Source organism: Meriones unguiculatus, chromosome 7 (assembly GCF_030254825.1).
Source record: "Meriones unguiculatus strain TT.TT164.6M chromosome 7, Bangor_MerUng_6.1, whole genome shotgun sequence".
Lineage (NCBI taxonomy): Eukaryota > Metazoa > Chordata > Mammalia > Rodentia > Muridae > Meriones > Meriones unguiculatus.
This window is the reverse complement of record NC_083355.1, coordinates 106,342,974-106,366,918: the sequence shown is the minus strand read 5'-3', so window position 1 is coordinate 106,366,918 and position 23,945 is coordinate 106,342,974. Positions and strand designations below refer to the sequence as shown.

The following is a 23,945-nucleotide window of genomic DNA, read 5'->3' as shown; positions in this document are numbered from 1 at the left end:
AAAGCCACTAATGGGGAGACATAAAGAAGAAAGAATTTTATTCCTAGCAACACTTTGTTTGTCGTGGTGGGAAACCTAAGGGAGTACCCACTAACCACTGAACCCTCTCATTTTCTATAGGTATTTTCTGAATCCATTTCTTTCCCACTTGGACTGTTGTTTATGATCTTTGGGAGAGCTCCAGCATATATTACCATAGAAAAATGGTATCAATTTTGGTCCTACTAGAAGAAAATGACATCACTTCTAGTTTTGCACTCTGCCATAGTTGAGGATTTCATGTTGTTGTTTGCAAATACATGTTATAACTTCCTCCTGGAATTGGTGTGAGAATTAGATAAGCTAGAACTTCATGCAGTGCTCTGGAAGCAGTATCTATTTAAGTGTCAACAGTATGTCCTCATTAGGCTAGGAAGTATCCATGATCTCACCATGTCTGCTCCTCACAGCGCTTCAGCTGCCCGCACTGAACATACATGCCTTGTATAGGCTTGAAAATTAAGATTGGGACTCAAGCCTGACTCAATGAAAAGTCTGTTCTCTGTTGGCCAAATAAAATTGCCTCCATTTGTTGACTAGCAGTAACATAGTTTTTAAATATGTATGTGACAATTTTATTACATGTTCTTATTGTCTAAATTGTAGTTATTTTTCTGACATGAAGTTACCCATTAGGCTAATTGTGCAGTGTTTATCATCAGCTACGGATCTTAAATCTTGTATGCATATGTCCTTTCAGAATGCTTAGCAACATCATCATCTTCCTGTTGTTCTAATCAGCAACAACTGGCCCTACATTCTGCCTCCTGTATATGTCTGCTCTATAAAGTGATTATTTTATTTATTTTTACAGTATATTTTTATTATGTTTTCTCCATTCGTGTGTTTTGTCATAAGACCTTTTGTGTTGGTTGTCCCTCCCCATAGTCCCTCCTTTATTCTACCCTCTCTATCTCACTCCCCATTTAATTTTCCTACTCCACTGTCTCTTTTATTGCTCTGTAACACTATATTCTGTTTCCTCTTCCTTGGGAGGTTCCTCTAGCCTCTGTGGCTATTTGGGTTGTAGCATAAACCATAAGCTCAAAGATGGTGTTATGGGGTCATGATCCCCCAGGATGATTATTTTAGCTCAACCCATTTACCTGCAGATTTCACAATTTCATTTTTCTTAATAACTGAATAATGTTCCATTGAGTAAATGTACCACGTTTTCATTATTCATCAGTTGATGGACATCTAGGCTGTTTCCAATTTCTAGCCATTGTGAGGAGAGTAGGAGTGAGCATGGATCAGCAAGTATCTCTATGATAAGAGGTCTTAAGGTTGATCATCACCTTCCTAAGGAATCTCTCACTGATTTCCTTAGTGACTGTACCATCTGTTTGCACTCCCCAGCAGCAGTGAGGGTTTCCCTTCCCCTACATCCTCACCAACATGTGCTTTGCTTTGCCTTTTTTTTTTTTTAAACCTTAGCCATTCTGGTTAGGATAAGAAGGAATTGCAAAGCAATTCTAGTTTGATTTTCCTGATGGCTAAGATTTTGGCCATTTATTCAAATGTTTCTCAGCGATTTGCGTATTTGTGTTTTCGTCCTTTAAGAACCCTGTTCAGTTCTGGACCTCATTTTTAAATTGAGCTTTTTTTGTTATTGATAATAATCCTCTACAAAATGTATAACTGGTAATTTTTTTCCCCACTATGTGGGGCTGCTGTTTTGCTGAGTTGATGGTGTTCTTTTCAGCTTCATGAGTTCCCATTTACTAATTGTTGGTCTTAATGCCTATATTACCAGTGTTCAGAAAATCTTCTGGGCCAATGAGTTCAAGCCTACTCCCTACTTTCTTTCTTTCTTTTTTTATTAGATTCAGAGTATCTGACTTTCTGTTGATGTCCTTGATCCATTTGCAATTGAGTGTTGTGCAGATAAGTATGCATCTATTTGCATTCTTCTATATACAGTTTGACTAGCAGCATTTGTTGAAGATGCTGCCCCCAGTGTGGTTCTTTTGGCTTCCTTGTAAAACAGTCAAGTGTCTGGAGTTGTATCTGAGTGTACAGTTTGATTCCTCTGGTCACTGTATCTATTTGTATGTCAGTACCATGCTGTTTTTATTACTATAGCTCTATAACACAACTTGAAGTCTGGAGTGGTGAAACCTCTAGCAGGTCTTTTATTATTTAGGATTGGTTTAGCTGTCCTGTTTTGTTTGTTTATTTTCTAGATGTTTCCATATGGCATTGAAGATTGTTTTTTTTTAATTTGGTAAAATTTGTGTTGGAATTATGATGGGGATTACATTGAATCTGCAGATTGCATTTGGTAGGATGATAATTTTCATACTGTTAATCCTACCAATCATGAGCATGGAAGAATTTTCATCTTTTGGTGTCTTTTTCAGTTTCTTTCTCCAATATCTTCAAGTTTTTACTATACAAGTCTTTTACTTGTTTGCTTAGAGTTATCCTAAGATTTTTTTTGAGGTTATTGTGAAAAGGATTGTTTCTCTGATTTCTTTCTCATTCTGTTTATCATTTGTGTATAGGAAAGTAAGTGATTTTTATGTGTTAATTTTGTATTCTGCTGCTTTGATGGAAGTGTTCATGAGCTGTAGAAGTTTGCTGGTGTAGTCTTTAGCATCTTTTAGGTATAAAGATACTTTGACTTCTCTCTTTTCTGTTTGTATCCCCTTGGTCTCCTTCAGTTGTCTTATTGCTGTAGCTAAGACTTTGAAGTGTGTTCAGTTTTTCTGTTTAGGATAGTGTTGGCTCTGGGCTTGCTTTACATTGTCTTTATTATGTTGAGGTAAGATCCCCCCCATATCCCTAGTCTCTCCAGGACTTTTGTCATAAAGGATATTGGATTTTGTCAGAGGCCTATTCTGCATCTAATGAGATGATTGTGGGTTTTTTTTCTTTCATTTTCTTTATGTAGTGGATTACATTTATTAATTTATGTATGTTGAGTTACCCCTATATCTCCAAGATGAAACCAGTTTGATCCTGGTGAATAATCTTTATGATATATTCTTGGTTTCAGCTTGCAAATATTTCATTGAGAATTCTTGCTTCTATGGAATATTTCTTTTGTGGGGGTTGGGTTTTTAATTTTAGTGTCAGGGTAGTAGTGGCTTTATCAAAAACTAGGAAATGTTCCTTTAGTTTCTATTTTGCAGAATTCTTTGAGGAGTGTTTTATTAATTTACATCTTTTCTCTTCATCTTTTGTTTAATTTTACTAAGTGTTTGTGAATCTTGTTGATTTTGTCAAAGAACCAACTATTTCATTGATTGTTTGTGTTGGTTTTTTTGTTTTGTTTTATTTATATTTTATTGATTTTAGTCCAGAATGATTATTTCTTCCCACATACTTTTCTTAGATATTATTTCTTTTTGTTGTTCTAGAGCTTTCAGGTGCCATTAAATAACTAATATGAGAGCTTTTCTTTTTTTTTTTCTGTAGGCACTTAGGGCTGTGAACTTGCCTCTTAGAACATCTTATTTGGATATTTCATGTTTGCATTTTTGCTCAGTTCTAAAAAATTTAATATTTTCTTTTTATTTTCTGTTTGACCCAATTTTCATTAAGTAGTGAACTGTTCAGTTTCCATTAATTTTCTATAGTTTCTACTGTTTCTTTTGTTGTTGATATCCAGCCTTAATTCATGGTGGTCAGATAGGATGCAGAGTAGTATTTCAGTTTTCTAATGTCTGTTGAGACTTGCTTTATATGCTAATATATCATCAATTATGAAGAAAGTTCTTTGAGTTACTGAAAAGTATATTCTTTAGTGGCAGTCACTAAAGAATATACTTTTTTAGGTCTACTTTGTTAGGTCTATTTAATTAATGATGTTATTGACTTCAGTGTTTCTCTGTTTAGTTTTACCTATTTGCAAGAGACAAGTATTGAAGGCACCCACTATCACTGTGTATAAAGGTCAATATGTGATTTTAGCTGTAATAGTGTTTCTTTTATGAACTTGGGTACCCTTGTGTTTGGTGCATAAATGTTTTGAATTGCAATATCCTCTTGGTGAATTTTTCTTTTAATGAGTATATAGTGTCTGTGCATTCCTATCTCTGCTGATTATTTTCGGTTTGAAGTTTATAGTATTATACATTAAAAATGGCTATACTACTTGCTTCTTGAGTTCATTTGCTTGGAATATCTTTTCCATCTTTTTACTCTGATGTCTGTCTTTGATGTTAAGGTGTGTTTCTTGCATGCAGTAGAAAGATGGATCCTGTTTTTTAATCCAAAATGTTAGTCTGTGTCTTTTTAAAATTGTTTACTTATTTTTTGATTATTACAATTTATTTACTTTGTATCCCGGCTGTAGCCCCCTCCCTCGTGCCCTCCCTCTTCATCTTCCATGCCCCTCTCTCAGTCCACTGATAGAGGATGTCCTCCTCTCCTTCTATTTGACCTTAGCCTATCAGGTCTCATCAGGACTGGCTGCATTGTCTTCCTCTGTGGCCTGGTACAGCAGCAATTCCCCCCAGGGGGAGGTAATCAAAGAGCCAGCCACTGAGTTCATAGCAGAGACAGCCCCTCCTTCCCTTACTAAGGAACCCATTTAGAGGCTGAGCTGCCATTTCTACATCTGAGCAAGGGGTCTAGGTTAGCTCCATGCATAGTTCTTGGTTGGAGTATTGGTCTTTGCCAAGAACCCTGGGCCCAGATTTTTTTTGGTTCTATTGCTCTCCTTGTGGAGCTCCTGTCCCCTCCATGTCTTTCTATCTCCTCCTTCTTTCATTGAAAAATTGAGACCATCAATATAGTTATTAATGAGAAGGTTTATTGATTCCTGGTTTTGGTTGGTGCTTCCCTGCCCCGCATGTACTGTTCTGGGATTATTTATTCCCTGTGTCCTCATGGTTGTGTTAATCTTCTCTTCAAACTGAAAATTTCCTTGTAATGCATTCTGTAGAGCTGGGTTGGTGAACAGAAATTGCTTACATTTCTTTTTATAGTAAAAAGGTTTTTTTCTTTGTGGATTGTGATTGATATTTTTGCTGGGCATAGTAATCTGGCCTTGCATCTATGGCTTCTCAGAAGGTTGAAGAACATTCACCTAGGGCCTTCTGGCAGTCAGGGTTGTTCCAATGGGCCTGGTGTTATATGTGACTTAGTCTTTTCCCATTACAACATTAATATTCTTTCTTTGTTCTGTACATTTAGTGTTTTGATTATTTTGTGTCTTGGGAATTTTTTTATGATCTTGTCTAGTTGGTGTTCTGTATGCTTCTTATACCTTTATAGTCTACAGGAGATGAAAGCTGGTAAGAGCCTAGACTCCCCCATCCTGAATTATTATATTTAGCCTGCCCTTCTCTTTCTTTCTGATATCACTCTCTCTCCCTTCTCTGCAGATCTTCTCTTCCCACCTTTTTTTTTTTGAAGTTTTTTTTATTTTTATTATTAGTTACATTTTATTAACTCTGTACCCCAGCTATATCCTGCTCCCTCATTCCCTCCCAATCCCACCCTCCCTCCCTCATCTCCTCCCTGCCCCTTTCCAAGTCCACTGATTGGGGAGGACCTCCTCCCCTTTCATCTGACCCTGGTTTATCAGGTATCTTCAGGACTGGATGCAAAATACTCCTCTGTGGCCTAGTAGGACTGCTCCTCCCTTGAGGGGTGGGGAGGTCAAAGAGCCTGCCTTTGAGTTCATGTCAGAAATAGTCCCAGTTCCCCTTACTAGGGAAAACCTGGTTAATGAGCTATCACAGGCTACATCCAAGCAGAGGTTCTAGGTTATATCCATACATGGTCCTTAGTGGAGTATCAGTCTCAGAAAAGACCCCTGTACCCAGATATATTTGGTCCTTGTGGAGCTCCTATCCTTGCCACGACATACTAACCCCCCTTCTTTCATATGATTTCCTGCACTCTGTCGAAGGTTTGGTTATGAGTCTTAGTATCTGCTTTGATAAACTGCTAGGTAGAGTCTTTCAGAGGCCCTCTGTGGTAGGCTCCTGTCCTGTTACTTGTTTTCTCCTACGTCCAATGCCCATCCTATTTGTCTTTCTAAGTGAGGATTGATCATCCCACCTTTTACTTTTTATTATTTATTGCAACTACTTTAGTTTTCTTTTTTATTTATATAGTATTTTAAGTTTTAAAAGAAGATGGATATTTGATTAAGTTAAGTAGCCCTGAATCATGTTTGTTTTGTTTTTATTTTTATCACTTACTCTCCATTATTTTTAATCTTGAACAGTGTTCCAATAACCAGATACAAATAAAATAAGGAAAACCATGTTTCTTTTACTAGCTCAAGAGTTGTGAACAAGGAAACATTTTCATTCCATGATAAGTGTCAGTAGACTAGAAAACATACCATTCTGTCCACATAGATTTACTTGGCACAGTTGTTTTTTCTCCATGTTGAAAGTCATTTTTTTTTTATTTGAGTTTTAAAATGAGCATTCCAGTTGTTTTTGTTTTCTGTTTTTTTGTTTTGGTTTTGGTTGTTGTTGTTTGGTATAAGGTTTCTCTCTATGTAACAGCCCTGGCTATCCTGGACTTGCTTTGTTGCCTTGTAGACCAGGCTGGCCTTGAACTCAAAGAGATCCCCCTTCCTTTGTCTCCGGAGTGCTCTTGTTATCTTACTTCATATAGTTCTTGACTGAAGATTTGACTTCAGTTTTTAGGTTTAAGATGGTAAAAGAGAAATACATATTTAGTAGTAATTATTCCTCGGCTTCTGAATTTTTATTTTTTTCACCCACCAGGCTAGCAATATTTGAACTTTATCCTCTCTTGTGATGTGGGCAGTGTCAGTGAGCCACACTGCAGTCACAAGGGACAAACATCTACAGCTCTGGAGCATTGTATTGCTAAGCTAGGTTAGTCTGTTTGTTAGGTACATTTGATGCATTTTCAACTTAACATGGTTTTATCAGAACAGAACACTGTCATAAGTCAAGATATCATATATATCCTTTTGTTAAAACTTAGAATAGCCTACCAAGTCTTTTTAAAATATGTGTATGTTTGATCAAAATGAGTATCTTATGTGTATTATTTATATATATATTTTTAGTTAATGATATCTACCTTTACTGTGGTGGTTTGAGTAAGAATATATTCTCATATATTTGAAAGCTTAGTCATCAGGGAGTGGAAATATTTGAGAAGGATTAGTTGATATGGTCTTCAAGTAGGCATGGCCTTGTTGGAGGAAGTGTGCCACTGGGGGTGGGCTTTGAGGTTTTGAAAGGCCAAGCCAGGCCAAAGTGAGTTAGTAGATCAGTCTCAGTCTCTCTCTCTCACTCTTTCTCTCTGTCTCTGTCTCTCTCTCTCTCTCTCTCTATGTCTCTGTCTCTCTTTCTGTGTGTTTCTGGGTCAGGATATAACACTCCCAGTTATTGCTCCAGTGCCAGCTGCATGCTGCCATGCTCCCTACCATGATGAAAATGGACTAAACCTCTTAAACCATAAGCAAGCCCCCAATTGAATGCTTTCTTTTATAAGAGTTGCCTTGGTTATGATGTCTCTTGACAGGAGTAGAACAGTGACTAACACATTTCCCAATTAATATATTTTTGCTTTATTCAATACTCAGTTGTTGAATTTATCTGTAGCTGTCATTCAAGGTGGGAAGGGCATTTCTCTACTGCTTTAGGCTCTTCTCACTTGTATGGTATGTAGTAGAAGATCATGGTAGATACAGTTTCATATCTGACACTTGGTGTTATTGTTGCCTGGGCCACCTTGTTTCTTCCCAATGTGGCTTCCCATTCTTTAGCGCAGCAAGTCAGCTTCTTTCTGCTGGAGTTGGAGAGCAGCTTGTGACTGCTAAGAGAGGAATGGTGGAGGTAGCACAGCTCATCAGGAACTCAGGCAGTCTTTCTACCAGCACATGATCAGAATAGATTTATATCTTACTGAGGGGAACGGCAATGAGTTTGTTGTCATGTACAAAACAAATATGTGTTCAGATGTAACTAATTAAAATAGTTTGTCCATTCCAAGAAAACCTCCTTGCCTTTGTCTTTATACTATCTTTTAGCTTACTTTTACTTCTGTTGAATTCTAGTGTTTGGGATGTTAGATGCAAAAGCTAGATAGATTGAAGTTAGACAATTGGGGCTGGATTATACAGTAAGAAATGCTGTATATTTCATATTGTAAAGCATTAGGAGAAATCTATTCTCTGGTTGTTCCTAACTCAGAATGCTACAGTTGGATTCCTTTATTATAATCTTACATTTTTCTTTCAAAAGTAAATATGTTCTGTGTGGTGTTTTGACACTATATGACTTTAACATATTAAAACATATGGTTACTATAACTAAACAAGTTATATAAACTTTGTATAATTAATAAAGATTTTCCTTGCTCTTTTAAATTTCTGCCTAGTTCACCACCCCACTCCATTGTGTACTTGTGTGAGCTGTTGTTGTGGCTGGATCCTTAACTTGTTTGCAGCCTTGTCTTATGTGGATACTTCAGGGTTTAACATACATGTGTATTGTTTTCAACTTTTGTAGAAAAACTGTGTGGGCAGAATCTGTATTTTAACCATCTGTGATTGTGTCAAATACCGTTCCATTGCATGAGAAGGTGCACTTCTGTACAGAACATATCACCAAATTTCTGGATATTTGTGTATCTCTTAAATGAAGTGTCATTGTAGGTAGGACCAACTTTCTTTTTATTTTTTTTCTCCTGAGACTGACATCTTTTTATATTCTTGAAGAGCCATTTGTATAGTTCTGAGAAGTATTTATTTGCACCCTTAGCTCATTATTGTCTTCTCAGTTTTTAGGATCTCTTAGAAATATTTGCTATTTGTGATAAGTATTTCCATATTTTTCACTTTTTTAACTTTGTTTACAATGCTTTTATCAAGCAAATTGGATTTTATATATAGTAAGATTTATTTTTTTAATTATCCTTATGGCCTTGATTTTGAGTATAATGGAAATTATATTGGAAATGTTATAATTATAATTTCATATATAGTTATAATAATGGAAAGACCTTTTTTTCTCTGGTTTCTTGTTTTTCTTTAGTATTTGCATGGGTCTCGTTTTTATTTGGAGAACTTTGATCCAAATAGAGTTTTTGTTTGTTGAGATTGACAGGAAATAAAGATCCAGCTTTTTAGGTAGCTCCTCAGTTTTCCTGCATTATTGAGAGCAAAAGCTCACGGTTTACTCTGATTTAAAGGGCGGCCTTTCTTCATTTGTGACCATCTTGTATGTGTTTAGAGTGTATTTCTTTATCTTCTGTTCTTTTTGGCTTATTGGCTGATGCCTGAACACCATACTGTGATAATCTTTATCAAGGCATTACAGTATATTCTAGTATTCAGTAATTCCAGTTTTCCAACAGCCCTTGCTTTTTATTGCTGATATTCAGAACTTTATGAAGGGTTCTTTCTCTTATTTTTCAACATGAGCCTTATAATCAAATTGTCTTGTTCTTAGAGTTGGGGGAGAAAAATTGTTAGTGGGTTTTAATGGGATTTCTTTAAATTAAAAAATTAACATTGGGCAAACTGCCATTTTGATGATACTGGTTAGTCCTGTTCAAGAAAATGGTCTGTCCTTGTCTGTAGGAATCTGCATCTGAGATCATCATTAATGTTTTAAAATTGACTTTCTATCCTTGTGTCTTGAATGAATATTGAACTTCCCATCATTTATTGCTATTGTAAACATCACCTGTATCTTAAAGCTGACAGGCTCCACTTTTCTGCATTAATTTTATAGCTTGAGATCTTAATGCTTTGTTCTTTTACAGCCTGCCCCAGGACATGTTGTTCTGTGTCTGTGACTTTTCTTTATCTCCTATTTTCCTGATGTTTAACTCAAGGAGATTTATAGCCATCCCTGCTGTTTTTCAGGATGTTTTAGAGATTCAAGTGTAGGCTAACATCAAACCATGGCTTACTGCAGAATGCTTGACCTGGCTTACTCCAGGGGCATAAAATTTGCTTGATTGGCACAGGCTTCTCCAAATAAGATAATTATGATAATATAGTAGTAGTATCTTACCAGATGCTATCTGTATCATTTGTTTTTAGTAGCCAGTTATGGAATAGACTAGCATTTTCTAACAGAACTGAGCATGTATGATTGCTTCCCACAATAAGCTTTAATTATAATTATCTCTCATTTGTTTATATTCTATCTGCCATTCTCTAAATCAGTAGGCAGTACTTTTTCTGACCAGTAAACGGCCAGATGGTAACTATTTTAAGCTCTGCAGGCTTTCAAGTCTCTTTGACCATAGACTGTAGTAAACAGATAGATATATAGAACAGTTCCAGCAATTTTTTTCTTAGAGATTTGTTAGTGGGCTAGATTTGTCCTCTGAGTTATTATTTGCTGACCCTTGCTCTAAACCCAGCTGTTGAAAGTATGCTAAACGGGGGTGGGGTGGATACAGGTGTGGAAGTCAGAGGTGTTGACATTAGGTATCTTCCCCAATCTATCTCCATCTTATCTTTTGAGACAGAGTCTTTCCCTGAACCTGGATCTCATCAGTTAGGCTAGCTTGGGAATTTAAAAGGCCTCTTAGGGACTCTCTTGTCTTGGCCTCTCCAGCTTTAGGAATACAGTGTGTGCCTCCATATCTGGCTTTTTATGTGGGTTCTGGGGCGTAAAGTCAAGTCTTCACTCTTACAGAGCCATTTACTGACTGAGTCATGTCTCCAGCCCAGTTAAGTCATATTTTTGTTTAAAATGTTGATCATTTGAATAAAATACTGTTTAGGTTTCTTTGTTTTATTTAACTGCATGACATCATATATATTTGATGGAGTTTTCCCCCTTATATTTCTTGCAGCTTTTCCAAATCTTACAACATGGGCAGCTTAACTCCTTTACATATTCTCTCTACCTGTACTATTATACAAGAAGTATAAAAACATTTTCATCTATTCTCTGGTTTTTTTTTTTTTTTAGTTCAGATTATTTCAACAAAAATTGGAATTCTATGTAGAAAATATTCTGTACAAAAGTGTCTCCTTTAGTAGTCTCTAAAAATGGTGATTTTTCAAAAAAAAAAAAAAAAAACAGCGAGCTTTGACTTTACCAATCAGTCAAGTTAATCAGTGGGATTCATTAGACATTAGAGAAGCAAATTACAAATGTATTTAGAATATTCTTAGCAAATGTTACCTCAGTCTTGTAGATAGTTCTGTCCTCATGTGTCATCCTTTCAATAGGAGTTGTATGTTTAAGACATTATAAGTTCACTTTTGAGTCCTTTCATCTTGGAAATTGCAAAGGTGTTGATGCTCGATGAGATGGTAACAATGGTTCATTGTGCGCTGCAGTCACTGATGTCACAGAATAGACAGGAACTGCTTCTTTTAAGTAAATACAACTAATTCACAAGACTGAGGAGAAGGCTCCCTGTGATGGTTTTGATGAGCTGTAAGGTGTCATTGTAAAGTGTCAAGAGGCGGGGGCAGGCATACAAAACTTGAAACAAAAAGGAAAATGTGATTGGAGAGTGAAGGCAGAAGAGAGGCTTTCCTTGAAAGCAGGAGTTGTCTTTTGCCTGTCTGCTGCTTGCCCTCCCACAGGAGACTTGTAGAAGCTGCAAGCAAGATGCCCGGAATCAGCTCACTGGCTCCTCCTGTGCATCCTGTGCATCACTGCATCCTCCGTGGAAGCTGCAGTGGAGGCATTCTGTAGTTCTCAGTAGTACTTTGGACTCTCCCTGTCCCTACATGCCTGTAATCCCAGCACTCAGGGAGGGAAAGGCAGACAGATTTTTGAACACCAGATTTCAGCCTGGTGTTCAAAGCGAGTCTAGGACAGCCAAGGCTACACAGAAAAACCATGTCTTGAAAAACAAGCAACCAAAATTCTCCACATGCTAATTAAAGCAAATGAATTTGAGAATATCTGGGGTATTTCTGGGTTTGATGTTAGGTGGTGTGTACAAAGGTTATGAAAACCTGTAAATGTGCTCTACCAAAGAGAGAGGTATACTTTCAACAGAGAGAATTGCTTACCTTGCTCTAATACAAGGGCTTCTTGCCAGGGATGTTAGGAGTGTCAGGAGAATACTCACTTCAGTAGCACATATACCAAAATTGGAAGGATACAGAGATTAGCATGGTCCCTGTGCAAGGAGGACATGAAAATTCATGAAGTGTTACATATGGAAAGATAAAGTGCCAGGAGTAAAAACTGTTTACAACTACAGCTGCATTGAATCTGTAGATTGCTTTTGGCAAGATGGCCATTTTTACTATGTTAATCCTGCCAAGCCATGAGTATGGGAGATCTTTCCATTTTCTGATATCTTCTTCTAATTCTTTCTTCAGAGACTGGAATTTTTTTTTCATACAAGTCTTTGATTTGCTTGGTTAGGGTCACACCAAGGTACTTTATGTCCATTGTGGCTTTTGTGAAGGGTGCTGTTTCCCTAATTTCTTTCTCAGCCCTTTTGCCTTTTGTATACAGGAGGGCTACTGATTTTTTTAAATTAATTTTGTATCCAGCCACTTTGCCGAAGGTATTTATCAGCTGTAGAATTTTTGGGGTCACTCAGGTATACTGTCTGCAAATAGTGATACTTTGACTTCTTCCTTTCCAATTTGTATCCTCTTGATAAGCTGAATCTGCCCGTTTTGTTTTTAATTATACCAAGTGGATAGATAAGTAGTCTGTGTTTAGAAGACAATAATTTTGATTGAAATCAAGTGTCATTTTTAATCTAATGAAAATACTATATGTTATCTATTCTTCAGAATAACCTTGTAGACTATGGTTACTTGTTTTAAAGGGGTTTTTGTTGTTATTCTTTTGACAGTTTCATGTGTATATCTAATGAAGTCTTAGCAAGCAGCCCTGCAGATTGTTGTATCATCTTTATGATACAGATGCAGTGTCTTGAGCTCAGTGGCTGGCACCTAAAGAAATAATGTGGCATCTGTGTGTCCAGCTCCTGTGCCATTTCAGTGCATCAGGAGAAGCAGCTTTATTTTAGTAACAGATTGTGAAAACAACTGTAATATATATTTTTCTTACTTTTCTTTATCTTTCCCAGTTTTCTCTTCTTACTTACTTGTGTACTTAATAAGTCTTCTTACCATTTCTCACGTTTGGGTCACTCCTCTGCTTAAATAAGCCTATTCATTTTCATTTAACTGAAACTATGTAATACACATTAATTAGATTTTTTTGTCTCTGTGATAAATAATTGAATTTAAAAGGAAGAAAGATTTATTTTGGCTCATAGTTTCCGTCTATAGTTGGCAAAGTCTGCTGTGTCTGGGCTGTAGTAAGGCTTAATTAACGCCATGGTGGAAGGGTATTGTAGAACAGTACTCTTCACTTCTAGTATCCAGGAAACAGCAGAACTGGAAGGGGCCACAGCCACAATACGCTGTCAGAGGTCTGACCACAGCAACCTTTCCTCTCTTCAGGTCCCACTCTGCACCGTCTTCCAACAGTTTATTCAAATTTGTAATCCATCAGTGGATTATTAAACTGTTAATAATTAGGTTCCTTATGACATAGTGCTTTTTGGAAATGCTTGCATAGATATACCTAGAGGTGTTCTTTAGTGTAATCTCAGTGTAATCAAGTTGGCAATAAATATTAACCATGCCATAGTCTCAGCTCCAGAGTCAGGCTTTCAGGCTACTCTGACCAGTCTTTCTCTGCCACTCAGTCTCCTGTTATCCTGCTCTGCAATCTGTGCTTCAGATGAGCTCCTCTAAAAACATGCATTTCCTCTTCAAAAATTTCTGTTTGAAAACTATTTCAGCCTTTCCTAACTGAGAGTTCCAGGGGCCATTGGTTAGTAATCTCCCCGGTCCTCTGCCAAGCCCACTTCTCTCCCCTGGAGCTGTCTGACTGAGATGATGTCTGCAAAGTGCGTAGTGCCACCCCTGGCAGACAGTGGTCCCTCAGTGTCACTGTATCAAAATAAAACTGAGAAAAGTACAAGATGGAACTAGAACATCTTGTCGTGGTATAAAGAAGAAAGTGTAACGGGGGCAGAAGTAGCGCTCTTCCTTGTGGAATAATACTGACATAGAGAAGGAAAAGAGGAGTTATAAAATCATCACTCCACGCTAAAATGAGTGGGTGATAACTTAGGGAGAAGCAGGATATTTTTGCATAATCTCAGTTCTTTTTTTAAAGATTTATTTATTTATTATATATGCAATGTTCTGCCTGCATGCACAACTACATGCCAGAAGAGGGCACAAGATCTCATCACAGATGGTTGTCAGCCACCATGTGGTTGCTGGGAATTGAACTCAGGACCTCTGGAAGAACAGGCAGTGCTCTTATCCTCTGAGCCATCTCTCCAGCCCATAATCTTAGTTCTTTATAGTTTGCCAGTTGATTTCAAGGGAAAGCATAGTAACTTTACAATGGAGAAATTTGACAATCAACACTTTAATGACATGATCAAAATTAACTCTAGTTTTGGGAAAACTAACTAATCCATACTTCTCACGTGGTCTAAGAAGATAGTATCATTGTTGGTATTTGTTCTAGGAGTTTATTATTTTTCACACAGTTATGACAAAACATCGTATAAAACCCACATGGAGGATTGGTCCACACTGTAGGATGTACCCTCTTCAAAGGCCTCAGGAATAAGAAGATAACGACATGCCGAGCAGTGGTAACACACACCTATAATCCCAGCACTTAGACAGCAGAGGCAAGCCGGTCTCTGAGGACAGCCAGGGCTTTGCAGAGAATCCTTGTCATGAAAAACAAACAAACAAACAAAAAAAAAAAAAAGAAGAAGAAAGACAGATCTTCCACAATATGTTACATAATTTCTAATGCGTTGTGTGATCTTGAGCTGGATTTTAAAGTGGAATAAAGTCATTACAAAGTAGTGGGTAAATGACACAATTTGAACAGGGAGTCTAGATGAACTAATGATATTTTTATCCTGTGGTTATGTGAGAGAATATTTCTGGAGAGTTTTAGGAATAGAGAATCCTGTTCTTAGTTGGTTCAGGATAGATATTCATGTGTAAGAGCAGAGAATAGAATTCTACAGCAAATGAGCAAAATGCAAGTATGTTGGATTTTCATAGGGAACATATGGGGGTTCTTTGTACTGTTATGCATTTAAGTTTGAAGTTGAAGCATGTTGAACTTGTTTTGTTTTTGTTTACTTGTTTCGTTCTGTTTTTATAAAGCCATAGTTGAGGCACTGAATCCTAGAAGAAACTCCTCTTTGATGAGCACTGTGTGGCATAATGGTATAACAGGAAAAAAATGTATATATTGTAGTATCTATGATATTAGTATAATAGATTACATACTATTCCTCACAACTGACCATTTGATGGTTCTTGATTGTAAACAGTGTGAGGTTCTAATCCTGGTAAGAGCTGTGAATGTAGATCTTCTCTAGTACCCATTTCTCATCTATCTGAACAGATAGATGGATTAAAAGAAATGTTTCAGAAAAAGTTAAAGAGGTTTGCAAAGATGCAGATATTCTTGCAGATAAAGCCAAGTCCTATTTGTTTCTTTCTCCAAGAACGCACAGCTCTGTTTTCACTAGTGTAAGACAAGAATAGCTGCCTTTGAATTCTCTACCCTAAAAATCTACCACTGATTATTGTAGTTTACCACAGCATTAGGAAAAAAAAAAAAAAAACTGAGAATGATGGCACTCATATCTGTAATCATAGCACTTGGGAAGCTGAGTTAGGATGACTGTTGGGAATTCAGTGGTCTGAGTACCAGGCCAGCCGAGATGCCATAATAAAGATTGAAACTGAGTATTTACTATAGATATTTTTTAATCCTGCATATAATCCTCACAGAATGTCTTCTGTAGGGTTATTTGACTTCACAGGAGCTTTCAACAATTCAGTATGGGACAAGAATATAAAATAGTGAAGTTATATGGCCAAATTATGAGGATTACATGACCCTAAATCATTTAAATATTGGAAGGTGGAAGAGTTGATCTCCAGGTAGTTTTTCTGACAGTAATGAGCAAGGCCAACATTCTGAGAAGGGAAGCAGTAGTAGGGCAGAGATGAGGGAAAGGGAATTTCGCAGGGAGCATATAGAACAGTAGCTCTCAGCTTTGTCGTGGTTAATGTCCACCTAAGCAGACGTAGCACTCTGCAGAGTTTATTTAACCTGCAAGTTTCACTTATCTCTGATAGTGTTGTATTTTCTCTAAGATTGTATTATTGTAATAGTACTTACTTTATAGTGTTGTGAGGATTCGATATTTCCTTCCTAAATGGAACCAGTACAAAATAAATGCCCAGTGTCTATAGTTGCTTTTCTTAGGCTAGCCTCAGAAGCAGTGAGTTGTGTGTTTAGTCTAGCTTCAGACACTGGCCTGAGTTCCTTTCAGCAGCTTACTCACCTGTCCCTGATTCTAGGGAATGAAGGTACTACTTCTATGCAGGCATCAGTAGCCAAGAGTGTGTACTGACTATCACTCATTCCATGTTTGTTGTGATTTTATTTTGTCGTTAATTGTAGTATAAACTAATAATAATCATAGAGGCAAAAGCTGAAAGATTGTCAGTAAAAACTAAGAAACCATGTTATTCCTGCAGTGTTCATATGATAAACTAATACCAGCATTGTCTTAAACAAAACAAAACAAACAACAACAACAAAAATTCTTGCTTGCAACTTATACCAAAAGCCACTAGAAACTTGTGAAGAAATTTCCAACCAGATGGATCCATATGGTCAGTAAAGTTACTTAGGGCAGATGAGCTGCTGACGCGGCTAAGAGTCAACCAGGCAGATGGGCATGTGTAATTCTAGCAGCAGTTTTCACTCAGACACACATACTCAGTTCAAGCTTTTTATTGCCTCTTCAACGGGAAATGAAATGTATACTCTACTCGGAAAATACAGGGATATAAGTAGTGCCAAGGTAGGCTTTCTTGAGCTAACAGGCTGAGAACCACCAGCCTCTGATGTCACTGAGGATTTGACAATTCGTGGTATCACCAACCATTTTGAAGCCAGTGGTAAATATTTGTACTTCAGCACTCAGTAGGCTGAGGCAGGAGTATCCCGAGTTCAAGGTCAGCCTACTTGACCTACTCGATTTACCATTACACTTGGCTCAATACTCTCCTTTGAGAGAATTAAAACTTCACAATTCAGCGTGGTATAACAATATCACCAGTGCTGTTTTCTGTCTGGCTTGTTCTAGTTGGGCATGCTCCAGTTTTACCCAGCAGAGTCATTTGCTCTCCAGAAGTGTACTGACAGCAGAACCTCAGTTTCAGTACATCCTTGATAGTGAGCTCACTGAATACAAAAACACCACGTTCCCTAGTACCGTTCTTAAGCTCTGAAGCCCACCAGCCCAATTACAGTTACAGTTAAACCCGAGAATAGCCACACCAAACTTGCTCAAGTCGGGGTAGAATGACTAGATGCTCAAGAAAACATTGCCTTCTGTGATTGTTAGGGCCAATATAGCATCCGGCCAGAAATTGCCCTCTGATCTTCACGTGTGCCGTGACATATGCACAGCGGACACATACACAGTATAATGAAGTTTAGAAAATGGATTTGGATCACAGTTGATAAAGGCTGTGGGAAGAAGCGTGTTCTCTACTACTGCATCCATCCAAGGACAGTCCAGAGGGCAAAGTGTAGTTGAGGGTCACAGCAGCACAGGGATGGGGAGTTAGGAATTGGAACTTGGAGCCAATAGAGGAGCTGCTGGTTGTGGAAGAGGAGAATCCTGCACACAGGGAAATAAGTGAGCACATGGAAGAGAGCTGTAAGTCGCCCAGCTACAAGGAGAAATTCTTGGAAGGCTGAGATGCTGAATGTAGTTTCAGTAGCTCCTTGACTCTGGGGACAGAGGGTTTGGACTTAATTACTCCCACGATGCATGAGCTTCATGAATACAACAAAATTTTAGCCAAAATTCTAGACAGAGCATGCTTTAGCAACAACCATCCGGGGCTAGAGTGATTGCTCAGCAGTTAAGAGCATATACTACTCTTGCAGAGGACCTGAATTCCATTCCAGAACCCACGCTGAGTATATATCACAGCTGCCTGGAACTCAGTTCCAGAGGAGCTTCTGGCTTCTTAGGCATCTGCACTCATGTTTATGCATGCATGTGCACACCTCCACACACAGAGTAAGAAAATAAGCACAGGTTGGTCATATGTCTCATGCTTTCTATATCAGTACTCAGGATGCAGAGGCAGGTGGGTCTCTATGAGTTCAAAGCTAGCCTGATCTACATAATACATTCAAGACCATCTAGGACCACATAATAAGATCTTGACTAAAAAATAAATAAATAAATAAAAGAATCAGAATTAATGAATGATGGCAGTGAGGCATTCAGGGGCCACACACACAAAAAAAGGGCAGAATGATTAAATGTTGAAAAGGACCTCACAAGTCTTATATTTATTTTGTTTTCATGGCAAAGCCAATCAGTTAACATATATCAAAACCCAGAACTCAAATAATGTCTCTAGAATTAAAAATGGAATAGTTACAAACTTACTGTCAATCCTAAAATTCATGAGAGAAAAAATAGTTCCACAATTTTGAGCCAAATTTGAAGCAAGCTTTAATTAAATACTTGCCAGGTTGATGGACTCTGACAAGGTTAACCCCTGGGTGGATCAAGCACAGCTGGTACAGGTGTGTCAAACAAACGTTTTTAGGGGAGGAAAATCATGTGGCTTATTATTTCCCAAGAACTACAGCTCCCAGCATTCCAGGAAGATTTCTTGTCCTTGGGCAATTGGAACTTACAGGTTAACTTTGGCTCTTACATTACTCCACTAACACAGCTTCAAAGAAGGGCCCCCTCTGAAAACTGGCCTTCTGTCTTAAAGGTGACTAATAAATTTATCTCCAACTAAGCTTAGATGTTAACCATTCAGGCCTGGACAGTCCCTATTTGCATGAAGTACCCAGATGGGGACCTTTATTGGAGCTTGCCCTATCCTAATCACCTTTTTCCTTTGTTCAGGGAGCCACTGGCCTGACTTGCTCTTGGTCAGTGCCATGTCTACTGTCTGCCTCAAACTGATGTCCCTATAAAGCCTTCCCCTATATCCTTCTGGGTCTAGTCTTGTCCTATGGTTTCTGGATTTAGAACCTGTTAACCAACAGTGGTACAATCTGGCCTTTTTAATGAAATAGGAAACCACGAATTTATTCAAATACAACTAAAGAACTGAATGTTTAGTAAGGGCAAGAACAGCCATATATTCCAATTACCTTTACAAAAGGGATTGTTAATTATAAAGATGAAGTATGTGCTCTCTTTCTCTTATGAGACAACCCAAAGAAAACTGCCTTACTCAAATGATCAAAGTGAAAATCATGGATGGTAGGATGAGTTGAAATAATGCACCAGCGGAGAGGATGCTACAAGATGAGCGCTCTCCCAGAGACTCACTGAGTATGATGATGAAAAGGCGTGAGGTCGGCTCACATTGTGACACGCCTGTAACCTCAAGTGCCAAGGTTATGGAAGTCAAGGAAAGATTGAGGATTTGTTGCATATTTAAGAAAGTACATTCCAAGCTGGATCTATTCACTATAGAAGGTATACTTGGGGAATAATTTGAGTAAAAGAGTTAGGATTGAGGATCAGGTGGTAATGATAAATTTATGTAAATTTCCTGATTTGTAAGTGGTTGTGTTTATGAAAGTGTTTATGAATTACTGAGATACCAGTTGGCTGTTTGGTGACTTAGCTGTTTTTAAGATGCATTCTGTATGTTGCACTTACAAGTCTTCTATGCATTAACAGTTGATTCAAAGTAAAAACCAAGGTCCAGTTGTATTTCTGATGCAAGTATCAAACAACTATAAAGTGAAATTTTTAAAGTATATTTTTTAAAAATATGATACACTTGGTTAATAAATTTACTCAATAGATTAGAATGCTTTTATTGTTGCTTATAACAGAACTATACCATGTTTATGATTAGAAACTCAATATTGTTAAAATGCTGGTTTCACCAAATTGAACTATGCATGCAAAGTTGTCTGGATCAAAACAGACTTTTTGTGTTTGTAGAGATGGACACAGACTTTACGGTTCCTATGCAAATATGAAACAAACTAGAAGAATAATTATCCTTAGCTCGCTATGTCAGAAACATAGATGGGCATGTTTATGCCTTTCTACAGTGTCAGAATTTATTGAATAACTTAACTATAAATTCACGTGCTTTGTTGGTGTTGAATGCAATTTACCTAGTAGCCCTGATTTCTCTTGATATCTAGGTGAGGTAAAAACAAGTCCTTTTTTTTTTTTTTTTTTTTTTCAAAAAGAAAAGTAAAATGTTCAGTCAGTTTCAATGAGGACTCATTTGCCCTCTGAGTATAACACTGTGCATTCTTTATCTAGCACCATATATTTATCTATTAATCTGTAATTATATAAGTTCTCAAATGTCAATTTTGACATAGTATGGAAGCTGTCTGCTCCAAGGATGCTCACAGAACCACTCACTGAAGAAATTTACCAATATAAACTCACTCTTTTTTTTATTTATTTAATTTTATTTTTTTATTATTAGTTACATTTTATTAACTCTGTATCCCAGCTATTTCCCACTCCCTTATTCCCTCCCAATCCCACCCTCCCTCCCTCATCTCCTCTCTGCTCCTTTCCAAGTCTACTGATTGGGGAGGACTTCCTCCCCTTTCATCTGACCCTGGTTTATCAGGTATCTTCAGTACTGGCTTCAGTACTCCTCTGTGGCCTAGAAGGACTGCTCCTCCCTTGGGAGGTGGGGAGGTTAAAGAGCCTGCCATTGAGTTTCTGTCAGAAATAGTCCCTGTTCCCCTTACTATAGGAAACCAACTGGTTACTGAGCTACCACGGGCTACATCCGAGCAGAGGTTCTAGGTTATATCCATACATGATCCTTGGTGGAGAGTCAGTCTCAGAAAAGACCCCTGTGCCCAGATATATTTGGTCCTTGTGGAGCTTCTATCCTTTCCATGTCATACTAACTCCTCCTTCTTTCATATGATTTCCTACACTCTGCCGAAGGTTTGGTTATGAGTCTTAGTATCTGCTTTGAAACACTGCTAGGTACAGTCTTTCAGATGCTTTCTGCGGTAGACTCCTGTCATACGTTCAATGCACATCCCATTTGTCTTTCTAAGTAAGGATTGATCATCTTATCCCGTGTCCACTTTCTTGTTTATCTTCTTTAGGTGTATAGATTTCATTATGTTTATCATATCTAAAACAAGTCCTTTTATTACAATATTAAGTTAACCTTTAGGCCACATACTACATATCACACAATCTATACTGATCTGTGTGGGTTAAGGTGAAAGTGGACTAGGGGAAGGGGGAAAGAGGGTGGGACTGGGAGGAGCTGAGGGATGGGATTATAATTGGGATATACAATGAATAAGTTGTAAAAAAAATAAAAACAAAAACAAACAAAAAAAAAAGTTGCACCAGAGTGAAAGAGGGATTCCTGCAAAATTGGATATAGATGAAGAGACTCACTACAGGTCTGTAAGATACTGAGAACTCACAAGGAGGCTTGCTGGCAGTATAATTCAAAGCCTAGACATAAGGAGTCTCAGGGTAAAGTAGAGCTGCCCAGGCAGGGTGTGGGATCCTGGAGGCTCTAAAGTGCAAAACCAAATCTAGACTAGGCCTGGAGTAGGCCTGTCTGCCATGGAGACAGAGCCCAGCTGAAGCCCCAGGAAATTTGGAATTCAGTCCCTTGATGTGTACAATGAATAGCCAGACGACAGGTTGGTGAGGGCTTTTGACAGCTCCTCTTTCTGGGGTCCAGAGGTGAGCATTGTGGCACCCCTTCCAAAGTCTGGTATGTTTAGTAAGTTCTCAGGCCTAGTTTTCCTGGTGTGATTTTTAATATGCCCATATGCTCATATAGTCCTGTTTTGCTTAAGTTTATAGGATCTTACTTGTTCTACTTTTAGGAATAAATTAATGTTGTGCCTTGGAGGTAATGCTGAAGAGATACTGCTTTTAAAAATTGTGTGTGTAGACGTTAGTGTACATGTACGTGCAGGTTTGAGTGTATATGTCTGTGGGACCCAGAAGTCAACCTCGGGCATGTTCCTCAGTTGTTTCTTTACCTTGCCTTTTGCCTAGGCTGACCAGCCAGTGAGTGTCAGGGATCTCTCTGGCTGTCTCCCCAATCCCACCCCACTCCCAGTGCTACAGTTACAGGCATGAGTACTAAAGATCTGCAGTCAGGTTCTTGTTCTTGTGCAGACACTTGACCATATGAACCATTTTCTCGTTGAGGTGCCCAACAAGATGCAGAGTCATCCTGCCGCTGTGTGCACTTAAAGTGGAGTCAGGTGGTGCTTGTTAAATGGAGTCTCTTAGGCAAGGCACAGCCTTAAGAAAGTTTCAACAGCTGGGCATGGTGGCTCACGGATGTAATCCCAGCACCCAGGGAAGCAGAGGCCAGCCTGGTCTACAGAGTGGGCCTCCAGGACAACCAAGGCTACACAGAGAAACCCTGTACTCAAAAACAAACAAACAAAAGAAAGTTTTAACAACATGGAGTAACATAGAGCAGTCTTATCTCAACAATAACCCCATCCAGTTCTATAGAAAGAAGACACAGAGAATAACTAAAATGTCTGAGAAGCTAAGGATTCCTTTCCTCACCAGCTCTTCCTGTTGGGTTGAAACCTCTGTGCTAGCTAGGCAGGCTAAGTGCAGCACTCTGGTCGGTCCAGTTCTACTTTTTTTATAGGGTGGTGGTTCCATACAAATAAAGGGAAACTGATCAGTCAGGAGACTGCTACCCTTACCCAGTATCCTGCCAGCTAAGCAGGGATGCCAGTTCAAAAGAATCCAGCCACTGCCCTCATAGCTCCAGAGGAGGTTTTGGTTTTTACCAGAGGAAGGGGCAGTTCATAAGAAGAGAGAAATCTTGAGTAGCCACAGAAGACTGATTGAAACAGAGTGTGTGTTAGGGTACTATGATGATTACAAGGTGTGTGATAACTACATTACAGCAATAAGAAGAATCTTAAAAAGTCCTCCTGGGATAAGAATAGATCTCAGACACTGTCCTCAAACTCCTCATTTAAAAGCCTGAATTTATTGGACCAGGCTGTGGAGTAGTTAGTGCCCTAGAGCATTACTGGAAACAATTGAGCAATCAAATAGCAATTAGTGGAACCTAGCAGCTGTTTGTAACACTAGCGAGGCATAGAACCTAGCCAGTGAGGGAAATTTGTGTAAATTCCCAGGGCTCTGTTTTCTGAGGAGCAACATTGGAGGTCTCATATTGCAATCAAAGAGACTTGACTAAATAGCCAGACCAAGCTATTAAATAAGAAAAAAGCCAAAACAATTAAAAAAAAAAAAAAAAAACAAGCAGAGTATGTGGCTCACACTTGAAATTCCAACATTCAGGATTCTGAATCACTTTGAAGACCGCCTTGGCTGCTATGTGAGACTGTCTCAAAACAAAACAAACACATCATACCAGGGGCGGCTAGGGAAGTTTGTAATTTGAATTTCCTACAAAAACAAAATGAAAAATAACTAGGAAGACTGATAAAACAAACTATAAATATGTACTTGCAGAGAAAAATAGAAGGTAATAATCATAGCAACATTTAAGATGTGGAACATGTAGTTCTCCTCAGTATCCATGGGGGCAGGGAATTCAAGGACATAAATACTGTGTGCAGGCAAGAGCCAGCAAATGCTTGTGTCCTTTACAGCCTGGTTTGTACTGTTGTATATAACTTGTGCATGTTCTCCTGAATGTAATAAATTTTCACTAGATTGTACATAATACCTTATACCATGCATATAGTTGTTATACTGTGTTGTTTATGGACTAATAACAAAGATAAAAGTCTACAAGTTCAGTTCAGACACAGACTTTCTCCCAAATATTTTCAATCTGCAGCTGGTTAAATTCACAGATGTGGAACCCAATAAGATCCAGAATGCCAACTGTGAATAGTTGTATG

At 38.1% G+C, this 23,945-nt stretch overlaps 1 protein-coding gene and 1 non-coding gene across 4 annotated transcripts in view; both read left to right on the top strand.

The window, feature by feature from the left end:
- The window catches only part of Rps6ka5 (ribosomal protein S6 kinase A5), a 185,651-nt gene that overhangs the window by 72,250 nt on the left and 89,456 nt on the right, over nucleotides 1-23,945 (top strand). The gene's annotated exons all lie outside the window — the stretch shown is intronic.
- Nucleotides 12,038-12,141, top strand: LOC132655504 (U6 spliceosomal RNA). Its single transcript, XR_009593309.1, has one exon. It is a non-coding gene; the product is annotated as a U6 spliceosomal RNA (small nuclear RNA).